We start from the raw sequence: 12919 nt of genomic DNA on the forward strand, positions 1-12919 counted from the left end.
TAATTGGATATGGATCAAATATAATATATTATAAGCGATTTTACAATAAAAAATACTTAAGTAGAAATGACCAATAATATATATATATATATATATAATAATAATAATAATAATAATAATAATATTAATATCTGTCTTAATTCACTAATGATTAAATACACACTAAAATATTCTGTTCGGTCACAAATAAGTCAATTAGACAATGTCTACTATCAACTTCTTAAAACCTTACAAAAAAAACAGAACAAAAGAAATATATCTTTTACAAGGCCTTTCCAAATCATTAATAGCTTTACGAGTTGTACTAATTTAATAATGGATCCTTGGCTTCTTTTCCTTCACCATCATCTTGATCCTTGAAAAAAAAAACAAAGAATGACATAAGTAATTAATGTGATATATTATAGTGATGGTCAATTATAAAAGATGTTAAAAAGTTAATTAATGACAAAAGAAAAGAATAGGTAACTAGTTCCTAGAAATCGCACCAAGATAATCCCACCTTTCCGAATTGGTTGGTTGAACTCATTAAACTGCACATGGTACCTAATACCACGACTATGCCAAACGCCTATAGAACCGCTCATCAACTGAAGTTCACCCTTAGAATCTGCCAAAGAAAATATGAAACCATGAAAAAGTGTTGAAACTAGAAATATAAATAATAGACGAAGTAATGATTTAAGGACATTCTGTTAGATCCTGATGTACTTTGACATGTGGACTCAGCCTCACCCCTGTAGGAAATGTCTCACTATGACAATAGTAAGTCACATATACCAACCTTCAAAAAGCTCATAGCAATTTGTCAAATTCTCAAATGAGATAGTCTCAGCATGAGACAGTTTCACTTTTAATCTTATAGGTGCCACTTTCTGCTTATGCTACTTTTCAGGTGACTAATTAAGCTTATATAGTAAGGTATGGCCGTTTCTTTGTAGGCTAAGTAGTATAACTAACATCTCACTAAAAGCAGCTTGGTGGGAATGACGTGAAGAAACTGAGAATCAGAAATGATTCATTATCATGAGAAGAAATCCAGAGAGAATTGTAATAGAGAGAAGAAAGAAAAATATTATTGATTGTAAAACTGAACTAACATAATACAGAAACTGCTTCAAAAACTGCATACTTTCCGCTGGTTGAATCTCCTAAAAACTGCATACTTTCCGTCCTTGAAGTATCTTATGTTGGTTAATTTGTCACAACTAAAAGGGTGGTCAAAGATGCAAAAGCGTGATGTTAAACGGCGACAAGTTATCATGAGAAACACGGATATGTACCACAGCAGATTTTGAAGTGCCGACTTGAAGTCAAAGTAAGTGGCTGCCCAAAGCTGATGTCGATGCCTCTGCTCCCAAGCCTTGAGACAATCGAGGCAGTTAACATTCACGAAAAGCTGCTCAAACATCTCTTAGCTTGAATGCCCATGAATCGGCAGAATCATCGTCAGATTCATCCGCATCTCCTACACTCAAAGAGCTACATATCAACTCTGTTCATAAACTAGAGTCTTTCTCAATCACTATATCTTGCTTGCTTACAAGTTCTAACTATAAGAGAGTGTAAAGAATTAACCAGTTTGCTGGTTGAATCTCCTAACTCTCTCAAACGACTTAAAATTCGAGCTTGCCCCAGTTTAAAAGATATATTGGGTGCATTGCACAATCTCAATGTCCTCGAAGAACTGAAAGTTGAGAGCTTTGAAAATTTAAGTTGGGGGGATAAGATAGAGGACGCTGATGGAAGTGGTTATGACAGTGAAAGAGCTGCTTGGCAAGGCCTCAAGAGTCTTCTGTCTTTCACACTGACAAACATCTCTAAGCCCGAACCTCTGCCACACGGCCTGAGTTACGTAAGAACACATAAAGAGAACATCAATAGCAAGGAGGTGTCATCCATATAGACATGACGAGCTAGGGTCAATCTTGCAACTACAAGTCACCCAAAACCAAAAAAAAAAGGAACTCCAGAAAAAGTCTAGCTCAGAATCTTCAGAATCATGCATGTCACACTCACGTCTTTACAAATTACAAAATCAAGGGAATGGCAACTGATTATTGTAGAGTAACTAGAGTTTGACTTATATGTGACTTTAGTATTCATGATTCACCCTCGTGTCATCCCATAGAAACAGAGCTATGTATATATCTTTATTTGTAAATTGATTTGACAGATAGGTTCCACTTTTTAAGAGTTTGATTTCTGGTGAAAGATAAACAGGTGAACTAAAGTAAATTTTATAATTTTTGAGTTGAACAAATTATCTTTTTGGTCATGAATAATCTTATAAACAAACCCAAAAGAGATGAATTTTCACCTTTGAACTTGTTGTGCGTATTACCCCTGCCAGTTTAACCAGTATCTTCACTGTTGTAGACCTAGAAATGTTGAGCCTCTAAGGACCCCAACCATCCTACTCCGCTAAACGTACATAATGGGCTGGTCTGCTTATAGATTGTGCATTTCCTTATATATTGACATCCAGGAGTACTATAGGAAGTATAACTGTATTGATCGATAAGAAACAATTTTTGTTGCTTTCTTGATTAACCATCATAGCTCCGAAAATAGCTATAAATATTTTAACTCTTGTTCACAGAATTCATCACTTTCTGATGGAGCATACAGACAAGCTATAAATGTAAAAGTCTGTCATTCATCTACAAAACTTATTTAGAGATATCAATATCAATGAGGATATGTGTAGCAACAAATAGTTTCTGATCCTGCAAACCCTATCCAGTTCACATTCTGAAAATGAGTTGCCTCCTTGAAAAGCCCCTTCAATCAGACCAAGTTTCTCGTATCTCTGATGGAGCATGCATGTTGGGCACTGAGTAGTGCCCCATTTGAAAGCCCTGATCACTCGATAATAACCAGGTCAAACCCAACTACTTTATTGATGGGTTGGGATCTACGTACCCAGACCATCCCATTATGTACGCTCATCGGAGTAGGATGGTTAGGGTCCTTAGAGGCTCAACATTTCTAGGTCTACAACAGTGAAGATACTGGTTAAACTGGCAGGGGTAATACGCACAGCAAGTTAAGATGGGCTATTTTTGATTCTTAATTTTGTTGTTTAACTAAACCACCTTTATCAATCAATTCATGAGACCACATCATGTTAGACCACATCATCCCTAACTTACTGAGCAGCAAACAAGGGCCACAAACTAGTTTATATTTATATAAAGAACTATGAACAACTATAAACCAAACAAAAAACAAGGGTCCCCCTAGAAATAGGAAAACAGATTAAAAACTAAAAAAATAAAGGTTCAGTTTGACAAAAAGTTTTTACTCGGCAAACAACCTTGACAAACTATCAATACCTTCCTGAGTATCTAAGGTATCAGTGGCAGAACCTTGACAAAACTATCAATACCTTCTATCAAATTATTTTTGACAAATTATTCTTGACAATAGAAAAACTTGAATTTAGAGCAGAATCTTGACAGCAAAGGAAACAACCTCAAATGTTTCTATGAAACAAAATAGCAAAGGAAACTCAAATTTTTTTTCTATCGATAGTTTTGTTTCCTTTGCTGCTCTGAATAATATGGTTAGTAAGATGCTGCTTGTTACTCAAAGGTTCTGCTCTGAATTTAGTCATTTAAGTGGATCAAAGACTGCAATAACACTTCAAATAATTATTGTTGCTGTAACAACTAACCTGTCGATTTAGGTCTCTAGCCTTATCAGCGTAGATCCGCGATTCAGATGTTAAGCGACTGGACACTTGGCTGACCTCGTTCTATGATAAAGCTTATAGATGTTTGCTTAAAGTTCTTGTCTAGAGAATTGCTTTCACACATATCAAAAGTTTCTGTAGGCCAGACAGGCCAAATGTTCTTAGTAACTTTGGCTTGGACTTTGAGGCTGGAGTGCTTCATAACCTTCACAGTCCCTGTGTCAGCAGGAGTAATATGAATATTGTTGCTGTCTTTTATTTCGTCAATCTCAAAGTGCTACATATTGCTATTTTTTCGCAGGGAATCGTCACAGCTCCATTGTTATTTGCTATAGAACAATTTCCTCAATTAAGTGAAGTTGTGCAGCGAGGCTTCGACAATCCTGCAGATATAGATATTTATGATGCATGATCTAATTTGACTTTGATTAGAATTGAACTAGGATACATCAGTTCACAAAGAAAGGCACAAATAGACACTAATTTTAATTCATGTATAACATGTACACATCTATGATTTTATATAGTGCAGTATTCTTCCTATCTGGCTACTTACATAAGAACATCTGTTTTATTTTTTTAGGAGTACATAGTAATCAACATTTTTCAGTCAAATTTTGTTAAAAGAAGACAAATGTGCCCTAGTTTTTAAAACTGCAAGAATAACTAAAAAAAATTACCACTCACTGTAGCCTAGGGCTCAGTTACAAAGTATGACAATAATAGAACAGAACCATCAGCTCTGACATAACAAGTTTCTAATTATGTTTGCCTATATGTGCCTCTGGAGAAGATCTCAGGTATGGATTATATTCCAATTATCAGAATTTATACAGAGATAGTTCATCTAATGTCATAAATTTTGAGCAAAATACAACATTTATCTGCACCTAAATTAATTCTTGTATTTGGACTTCATACATATTAACAATCACAAACAATTATCCTCTGCCACCCTTCCCCTCTTCGGTAAGATACCCAAGAAACTGACTTAAGTACCCACAAACCTAAGGAATTTGAAAAGTAGTGCAAATACAACCTAGAAAACAAAAAATAACATAAATTCACAAAAAGCCCATTGAATTTCAACAAAATTCCCAAGAATTTCACTTAGGTGTTGCGTGGACAAAAGAAGATATGGGAATTAACGAATTTACGACTTCGTCGGAACTAATTGAATGAGAGTTGGGATTAATTTGGAACTTTTTTCGTTTCATAAACAACATAATATGAAGAATTTGATCAAAAGCACTGACCTTGAGTAATTTGCAGAAGAATCAACCGAGTATGGAGTTTGCATCACCCATATTTAGCAGCTTGTGTTTCAGAATTTGTGTCACCTATAATTTGCATTAATTTGCTCAAAAAGCATTAATTGATATGAATTTGAAGAATTATCTCAAAAAACATTAACCTTGAATATGAAGAATTTGCTCAAAAAGCATTACCATTGAATTATCTCACCCGCATTTAGCAAATTGGAGCACGATGAAAGCTCTCGTCAGATTACGGTTGAGAAATTGATGCTGCAATACACTCCGTCCCTCACACTCGAGTATTCCACTACTTAGGTGGTTACCGCCTAATACGCGGTTAATTAAGAAACATAATCTTTCATAAAAAAATTGAAAGTAGCGCCGTTTGTTGACATGTGTTTGGGACGTGAAATTCTCGACGCTTTTTTGTGTTGAGAATTACTGCAACACAGAAATGTGTTGAGAAAATACGTGAGGTGTTAATTGTATTTAACACTTAACTAAAGTGTTAAGACAATTGTGTTGAAAAAGTACTCTATTTCTAGTAGTGTCCCTACATGCGACGCAAATCCTAACTGTGCGTCGTTTCCGTGTCTGTGCGACGCAAATCATGGGACGCAAATCGTCCTTTTTCTACTAGTGCTTCACTCAAAGCCTCACACTTTACTGGATTCACTCAAACCCTTTCCCCAAACTCAAACAATAAGAGTTCTTCTCAACTCTTTTCTCAACTCGAAATACAAAATACTAGAATGATAGAAAGTACTAATGAAATAATGAACTCCTATGGCAATGAAACTTGGAACTTGGAACTTGGAACTTTGACCTTTGGTGGTACTGACTCAATAAAAGTGATACTCAAATTAATTCCTTTGTAGATTAATTATCACTTTGTCAGACACACTTTGGTGTGACTACTAAAAGTCAGACACACATTGAACTCAGTTAAGTGCTTGTCTTAAATAGCACTAAGTTTAACTAACATGGTTTAGATCATGTGTTAGTGGGTAAAAACATTTTCCCATGATGTTCCATAACCAGAGGAACACATTTCTTTTGATACCCATGATCTCCATGATCTGCGTTAAACATGTGTTATGGAAATTCTACTTCTTCCTTAATTATAGCAACCACTTATGTAGTAAACAAAAAATCTGATTTAATTAAAAAGTATTTTAATTAATAAAACCAAAATTAAATCCTTTTATCAAAATAATATCTTTTAAAATATTTTCTCTAAAAACCGAAAAGATTTTATTTTCAATAAAGATAAAATCTTTCCTTTAAAAACATTTTCCTTAAAATCAGATTTTTAACAAACACAAAACAGTTTCCTAAATTTTAGCCTTTAACAATTCAACTAACACATTATCACTGTTAAACCATATAATACTTGTCTAGTTTCTTTAATTTCGTTAGTTCCTTAACAGTGTCAGTTCATCAGTTCCTTACAAAGGAATTGATAAACACTATCTTATAATTTTAGTCACTTCATCGTTTTAGACACATGTTTCCTATTCTAGTTCCACCAAAATAGTTCCATAGGAACAGTTTATTTATTCACAGGAACAACTTCATAGTTCCAATTCATTACCTTATGAAGATCTTTGTTTCTTACATAAGACACCTAAATACACCCTTATGTAAAAAATCTCTTCTTCTCTTGGAGTCCCAACACAGGAACTTCATTCTTCTCTTGGAGTTCCAACTCAAGAACTTCACTTATTATCTTTATAAAGCACCATTTTTAATTCATGAACCTTGCACACATAAAACTTATAAACCTTGTTAGTTATTACTTTAGTTTGTCATCATCAAAACCATATTGGCTCAACACTGACCATAATGACAAAGAGGAAGATAGTGATAACTCATCGATTTCTTCTGCATTGAATGAGATTGAGAAAGCTTTGGTGCTAAGTGTTGATAGTCCCATAGAGTCGTGGATCCTAGCGGGGGCATCGTTTCACTCTTCACCAATGAAGAAGTTGTTTCATGACTTCAAAGCAAAGAAGTTGGGAAAGGTCTATCTTTCTGATGATAAGACCTTGGATATCATGGGGAAGGGAGATGTGGTGGTCAGGATTGCGAACGGGGGGGACTTTAAAACTGCAAGATATTATGTACATTACACGCCTAGCAAAGAATTTGATTTTTATGAGTCAATTGGACTCGTGTGGCTACAAGACTGTGTTTGTTGAGGGGAAAAGGAAATTTTTTAAAGGTTCCATGATCTTGGCTAGAGGTACTAAGATGGGAAATCGGGAACTCTATAAACTATTACAGGGTGTGTAGACATGGTTGTTGTAGCTACAGTGGATGAGACTAAGTTATGGCATACTACACTTGGTCACATGAGTGAGAAAGGGATGAAGATTTTAGCTTCAAGTGGCAAGTTGTTAGGGTTGCAATCAGTTGACATCGAATTTTGTGAGAGTTGTATTTATGGTAAGGAGAAAAAGGTGACTTTCACAAAAGACAAGAAAGAGTTGTAAACTGAGAAGCTAGAGTTGGTGCCCACTTTTAATTTGTGGAGGCCTTCCCCAGTTAGATCCCTTGGAGGCTCACGTTACTTTGTTACTTTCATTAATGACTACAACAGGAAGGTATAGGTCTATTTCATGAAGAGGAAATCTAAGCATCATGAGATCTTCAAGAAGTGGAAAGTTGAGGTAGAGAATCAGACTGAAAAGAAAATTAAATGCATTAAGTCTGATAATGGAGGTGAGTATGAATTGGCAAAGTACACAAAACTCTATGAGGAGAATGACATCATTCTGGAGAGGGTTGTTCCCGGAAAACCTCAACGGAATGGAGTCGCAGAGAGGATGAACAGGATACTGACTGAGAAGGCTAAAAGTGTGAGCTTGCATGCAGGGCTACCGAAAATATTCTGGGCAAATTCAGTTAGTCCAACAGCTTACTTGATCAACAGGGGACCATCAGTTTCATTGAAGTTCAAGCTACTAGGGGAAGTTTGGAGTGGGAAGGAGGTAAATCTTTCTTTTCTGAAATTATATGGTTGTGTTCCTTATGTTCAATATTAGAAACGCGACAAGTTAGACACAAAGATCGTTAAATGTTATATTATTGGGTATGGTTCTGAGAAGTATGGTATCGATGTTGGGAACCTAAAAGTAAGAAAATTTTGAGACATTGTGGTTACTTTTGATGAGGTTGTTGTATAAGGATGTTTGTGGTGATAGATCTGAGATTACTGAGCTAGTGGGAGTTCAGGAGAAGGAGTTTGTGCAGACTGAAGGCGTTGATGCAAGAGATGTCATTGTTCCATAACGGGTTGAGAAACATAGAGATGAAGTTCACACTCCTACAGGGTCTGATTAAGATGAGTCAGATAACTCACAACAAGGTAATTCAAATGGTGTTGTTGTCACGCCACCAAGGGGATCCGGGTTCTTGTACATGGTGAATAGTCTCTCAAATTGACTTGACAAAATCCGCAAGGGTTTCTAGAACACCTAATCGATATTTTCCTTTTATGTTTTATTTGCTACTAAATGATGTAGGTGAACCAAAATCATATAAAGAAGCAATACATTTGACTCGTCCAAGTGGGAGCTAGCCATGAAAGATGAGTAGTGCCTGGAAAAGAATCAAACACGGGAGTTGTCTGCATTACCTGAAGGTATTTGAGCACTTAGCGACAACTGGATCTTCAAATTGAAGAAAGAGCCTGATGAAAGTGTCATGTATAAAGCGAGATTAGTAGTAAACGGGTTCCTACAATAGGAAGGCATTGACTATAATGAGATATTTGCTCCCGTTGTGAAGTTGACTACTATACGTATCGTGTTGGCTATTATTGCTGCTGAAAATTTGTTCTTAGAACCAGATGAATATTAAGACTGCGTTTTACATAGTGATCTGGATGAAGAGATCTACATGAAGCAACCGGATGGCTTTAAAGTTCAGGGAAAGGAGAACTTAGTGTGCAGCTCAAGAGGAGCTTATATGGATTGAAGTCGGCTCCGAGACAGTGGCACATAAAATTTGACACTTTCATGTGTAGTAGTGGGTTCAAGAGCGTTGATAGCGATCATTGTTGCTACTTTCAGAGGTATGTAAATTATTATGTTTACTTACTTATGTATGTTGATGATATGCTAATTGTTGGTACTAGCATGGGGGTGATAAATAGTGTGAATGAAAAGTTGTCACAGAAATTTGAGATGAAGGATTTGGGTGAATCTACACAAATATAAGGTATGAGGATTTTTAGGGACAAGTCTACTGGTATGTTGAAGTTGTCTCGGAAAGATTATATTCTTAAGGTACTGAAGAGGTTTAATGTAGGAGATGCAAAACCCAGAAACTCGCCTCTTCCTAGCGACCTCAAATTGACAAGGGAGCACTTACAACTACAGAAGAAGAAAAGGAGCGGATGGCCATTGTTCCCTATGCTTCGGCGGTTGGTAACTTGATATAGGTCATGGTTTGCACACAGCCAGACATTGCTTTTACAGTGGGAGTTGTGAGTAGGTTTGTTTCTAATTTAGGTGAGAAACACTAGCATGCCCTAAAGTGGTTACTAAGGTAATTGAAGGGCACTTCGGGTATGGGGCTTTGCTTTTGGAAGAAAGGAGTGAAGCTTGAGGGTTATGTTCATGCTGATCTCAATGGATATATCGATACAAGCAAAAGTACGTCTGGATATGACTCTACTGTAGGTAGTACTGCAATGAGTTGGATGTCCAAGTTACAGAAGTGGATCTGATCTCTTTATCTACTATAGAGTCTGAGTATGTGGCTATGTCGGAGGCAGGTAATGAGATGGAATGACTTATTGGTTTCTTGAAGAGAGGGGAATTAAATAGGAGAAAGTGGTACTTTATAGTGATAGTCAAATGCGGTGCATTTGGCTAAGAGTCCCATGTATTAATGTAGGACTAGGCACATTCGACGGTGCTTTCACTACATCAGGAGTTGAGTACTGGAGGATAATGTGTTGTATCTGGAGAAAGTGTTAGGTGCTAAGAACCTGGTTGATAAGCTCACTAAGAGTGTGAGTTGTGAGAAACTAGGGTTATGCAGGACCTTAGTTGGCCTTCGGTAATTGTGGATGACGAAGGTGGTGCTCCAAGAATTGAGATTAATGAAAGGATGATGATGGTATAAGGCGTTTTTCACTTACATCTATCTCCAAGTGGGAGATTGTTGGGCAGATAGTCAATATGGGGCTCAAGGTGTGTGTATGGTTTGGAAATGAGGTTGCGTGGAAGAAATTGCGTCAAAGTTGTTGTTCGTAGACCTCGCCCGATCGGGTCGGGCAAGTGCCTCCCGATCGGGCCCGAGACAAAGATACATTGGGGGCAGAAGCAGAAGCAGAAGCGCCTGATCGGGCTTGGTAGCGAACTACGACCGCGCTATCCACGCCCGATCGAGCCCGAGATTGAAATTTGTTTGGCGAATTGGTCGTTGATCGAGCGGTGTCGCGCAGCCCGATCGGCCGGTGGTTAATTTGACGCGAAAACGTGTTTTTTTTCGAGTTGGGTCATAAATAGATTTAACCTAACGCGTTTATAAGTGTATTATTCATTATTATTCTCATATTCAAGAGAGAAAAAGCTAGAGAGAGATCTTGGAGAGCTTTTGTAAATCTTTTTGAACGTTCATCGATTTATAGTGCATAGTCGTGGTTTTTCTCCCAATTCTTGGATTTCCATGTTAAAAAGTTATCTTGTGTCTTTTATTGCTTTTGTTATTTCGTTGTTCTATTATTGTTTGATATTACTTACTACATTAATATTCAATATAACCTACAAAACTGTGGCATAATATAATTATCCTTGCATGCTGCATTTGTTTTACATCTTGTGATGGTTTGTTTTCCTCTATTCTCCGAAATAGTAAGTTGGTTTCTCCACTTTCTAATTAAAAGCAAATAAAAAATTATTATTAATTTTTGTTTCTTGTGCGCAACAGCAAAATAAGAGAGATTTTGTTGACGGGGTCGACAAAATTAACGCAGACATCCTTATGACTCCAAAGTGTCAACAATAATCACATGCGGACTAGGTACATACTCTGATGCACGGACACTCTCTACGGGTTAACGTGTCGCGTTTCCGACACTTTAAACGTTTCCGACACTTCAGGACACTTTCAGACACTCTCGATTTTCTTTTGAAGATAAATGGTGAATTGAAACGAGACCAACATAGTTTTTTGTTACTAGAAGACATGTTTTCCCTCTCAACCTTACTTTTTCCTTTCAATATCTCTAAATCTCTCAAAATATAGCCTAATCTACTATCAAAACAGTAAAATATCGTGTTCTCTAACGTCTTCCCCGCGTTTTTTCACTTTTAGAATTTGCGTTTCCCCGTGTCTATATGTCCCCGTTTCCGTGTCAGTGTCCCGTGTCCGTGCAACTTAGGGTACATATCGTGTAGGAAATCCTCATTTTGAATACAGCAACAAATATGAACCTCGTTTTGAATTGAAGAATTCAGCTACAACATAAAAAAATTCCTGTTCACATGCAATATCTAAACTTGCCCAAAGTAGTATCTGAGAAGCAGCATTTGAATAGTAGTATGACCAACATATATATATATATATATATATATATATATATATATATATATATATATATGCACACACATACATGCACTAAATCATAATACAACACACAAATTTAATCAATAATACAGAAATAGAATGGCTTCTTTACAGAAAAGAGGAACAACAACATTTATGATTGTCATATGCATTATTCTTCTTAGTTTGTTTACTACACATATGGTTGAAGGGCAAAGTACAAGGACTTCTCCGATAGGAAGGCTAAGACCTTCTCGTTTCACTCCACCAAACAACGTTGCTAATAATCGACCGCCTCCGAATTTTCGAGCTCTTTCCCCAAACTATAATGCCAACCCGCCTCATTTATCTCCTAACAATGGAGGAACATATAACTCTGGGCAATCGGAAAGCTCTTCTATTTATCAATATCCATCATTGAAGCTACTTTCCTTTGCTTTGTCTTCTATTCTTTTTATCATTTGGTGGTAATTGGAGATAGTCACTTGCAAGTTGATGCAAATACTTGTTTCTTTTTTGTAGTTTCACATATGTATGCACCCTTCGTTGTATGTAAGTCGCTGATAGACTTGTAGTTGTAGGTGCTGCCTTTTTTATTCTTTTGCTTGTTTTACTTTGTACACAATAATTGTTATACTTCTATTTAAGTGTATCTTTTTACTAATAAATAAATCAGATCTTATTATTATGTAAAATGTTATAGAATTTGTTTCAATATACATACATTTCTAAAATATTAAATTTTTATAATGTATATTTATATGTATAATGTTCAAAGTTATGTATTGACGGCATGTTGAGTCAAAATAAAATAAGTGAAAAATTCGAAAGAATATAGTGCAAATCACACGCATAATGCATGTATATGGCGGGGAAAAATGTACTATCCTACCTTTTTCATCAATCGCCATATTGTTTATAACTCCATAAATTATCAACTCGATAGTGTATGTATCTCTGTTTAATCTACAAAATTAAGATGTAAGATGTTAGCATATTTCTTATAATCTATAACATATAGCTAAGATCATTCTCGAACACAATTTCGAATCCATAGATTGGTAGTGTTCTTTAAATCTGCATCTCTCAAAAAAGTGGATGTTTTCGCATGTAGCCTTGTAATTGTTTGGATACAGCATTAACTTTCCAGTGATAATGAACCTAAACCATCCTTTTTTTTTCTAAGCAACAGATAAGATGTATATTATAACCAAAACTTCATATTACAACCTAACAAGCCTTAAAAGAAGGCCCAAAACAGCTATACAATTAAGAAAGCTCATGAATTCATCTTCTATCTCTTTGAGATATCTTCTCAGGAAGTATAGCTAGCACTCTACTCTTAATTACAAATTGTAAATTTCAAATTACAATGTGAACCACAGGAACTTTTTGGAACCAAAGA

Source organism: Beta vulgaris, chromosome 6 (assembly GCF_026745355.1).
Source record: "Beta vulgaris subsp. vulgaris cultivar EL10 chromosome 6, EL10.2, whole genome shotgun sequence".
In the NCBI taxonomy this organism is placed as follows: Eukaryota; Viridiplantae; Streptophyta; class Magnoliopsida; order Caryophyllales; family Amaranthaceae; genus Beta; species Beta vulgaris.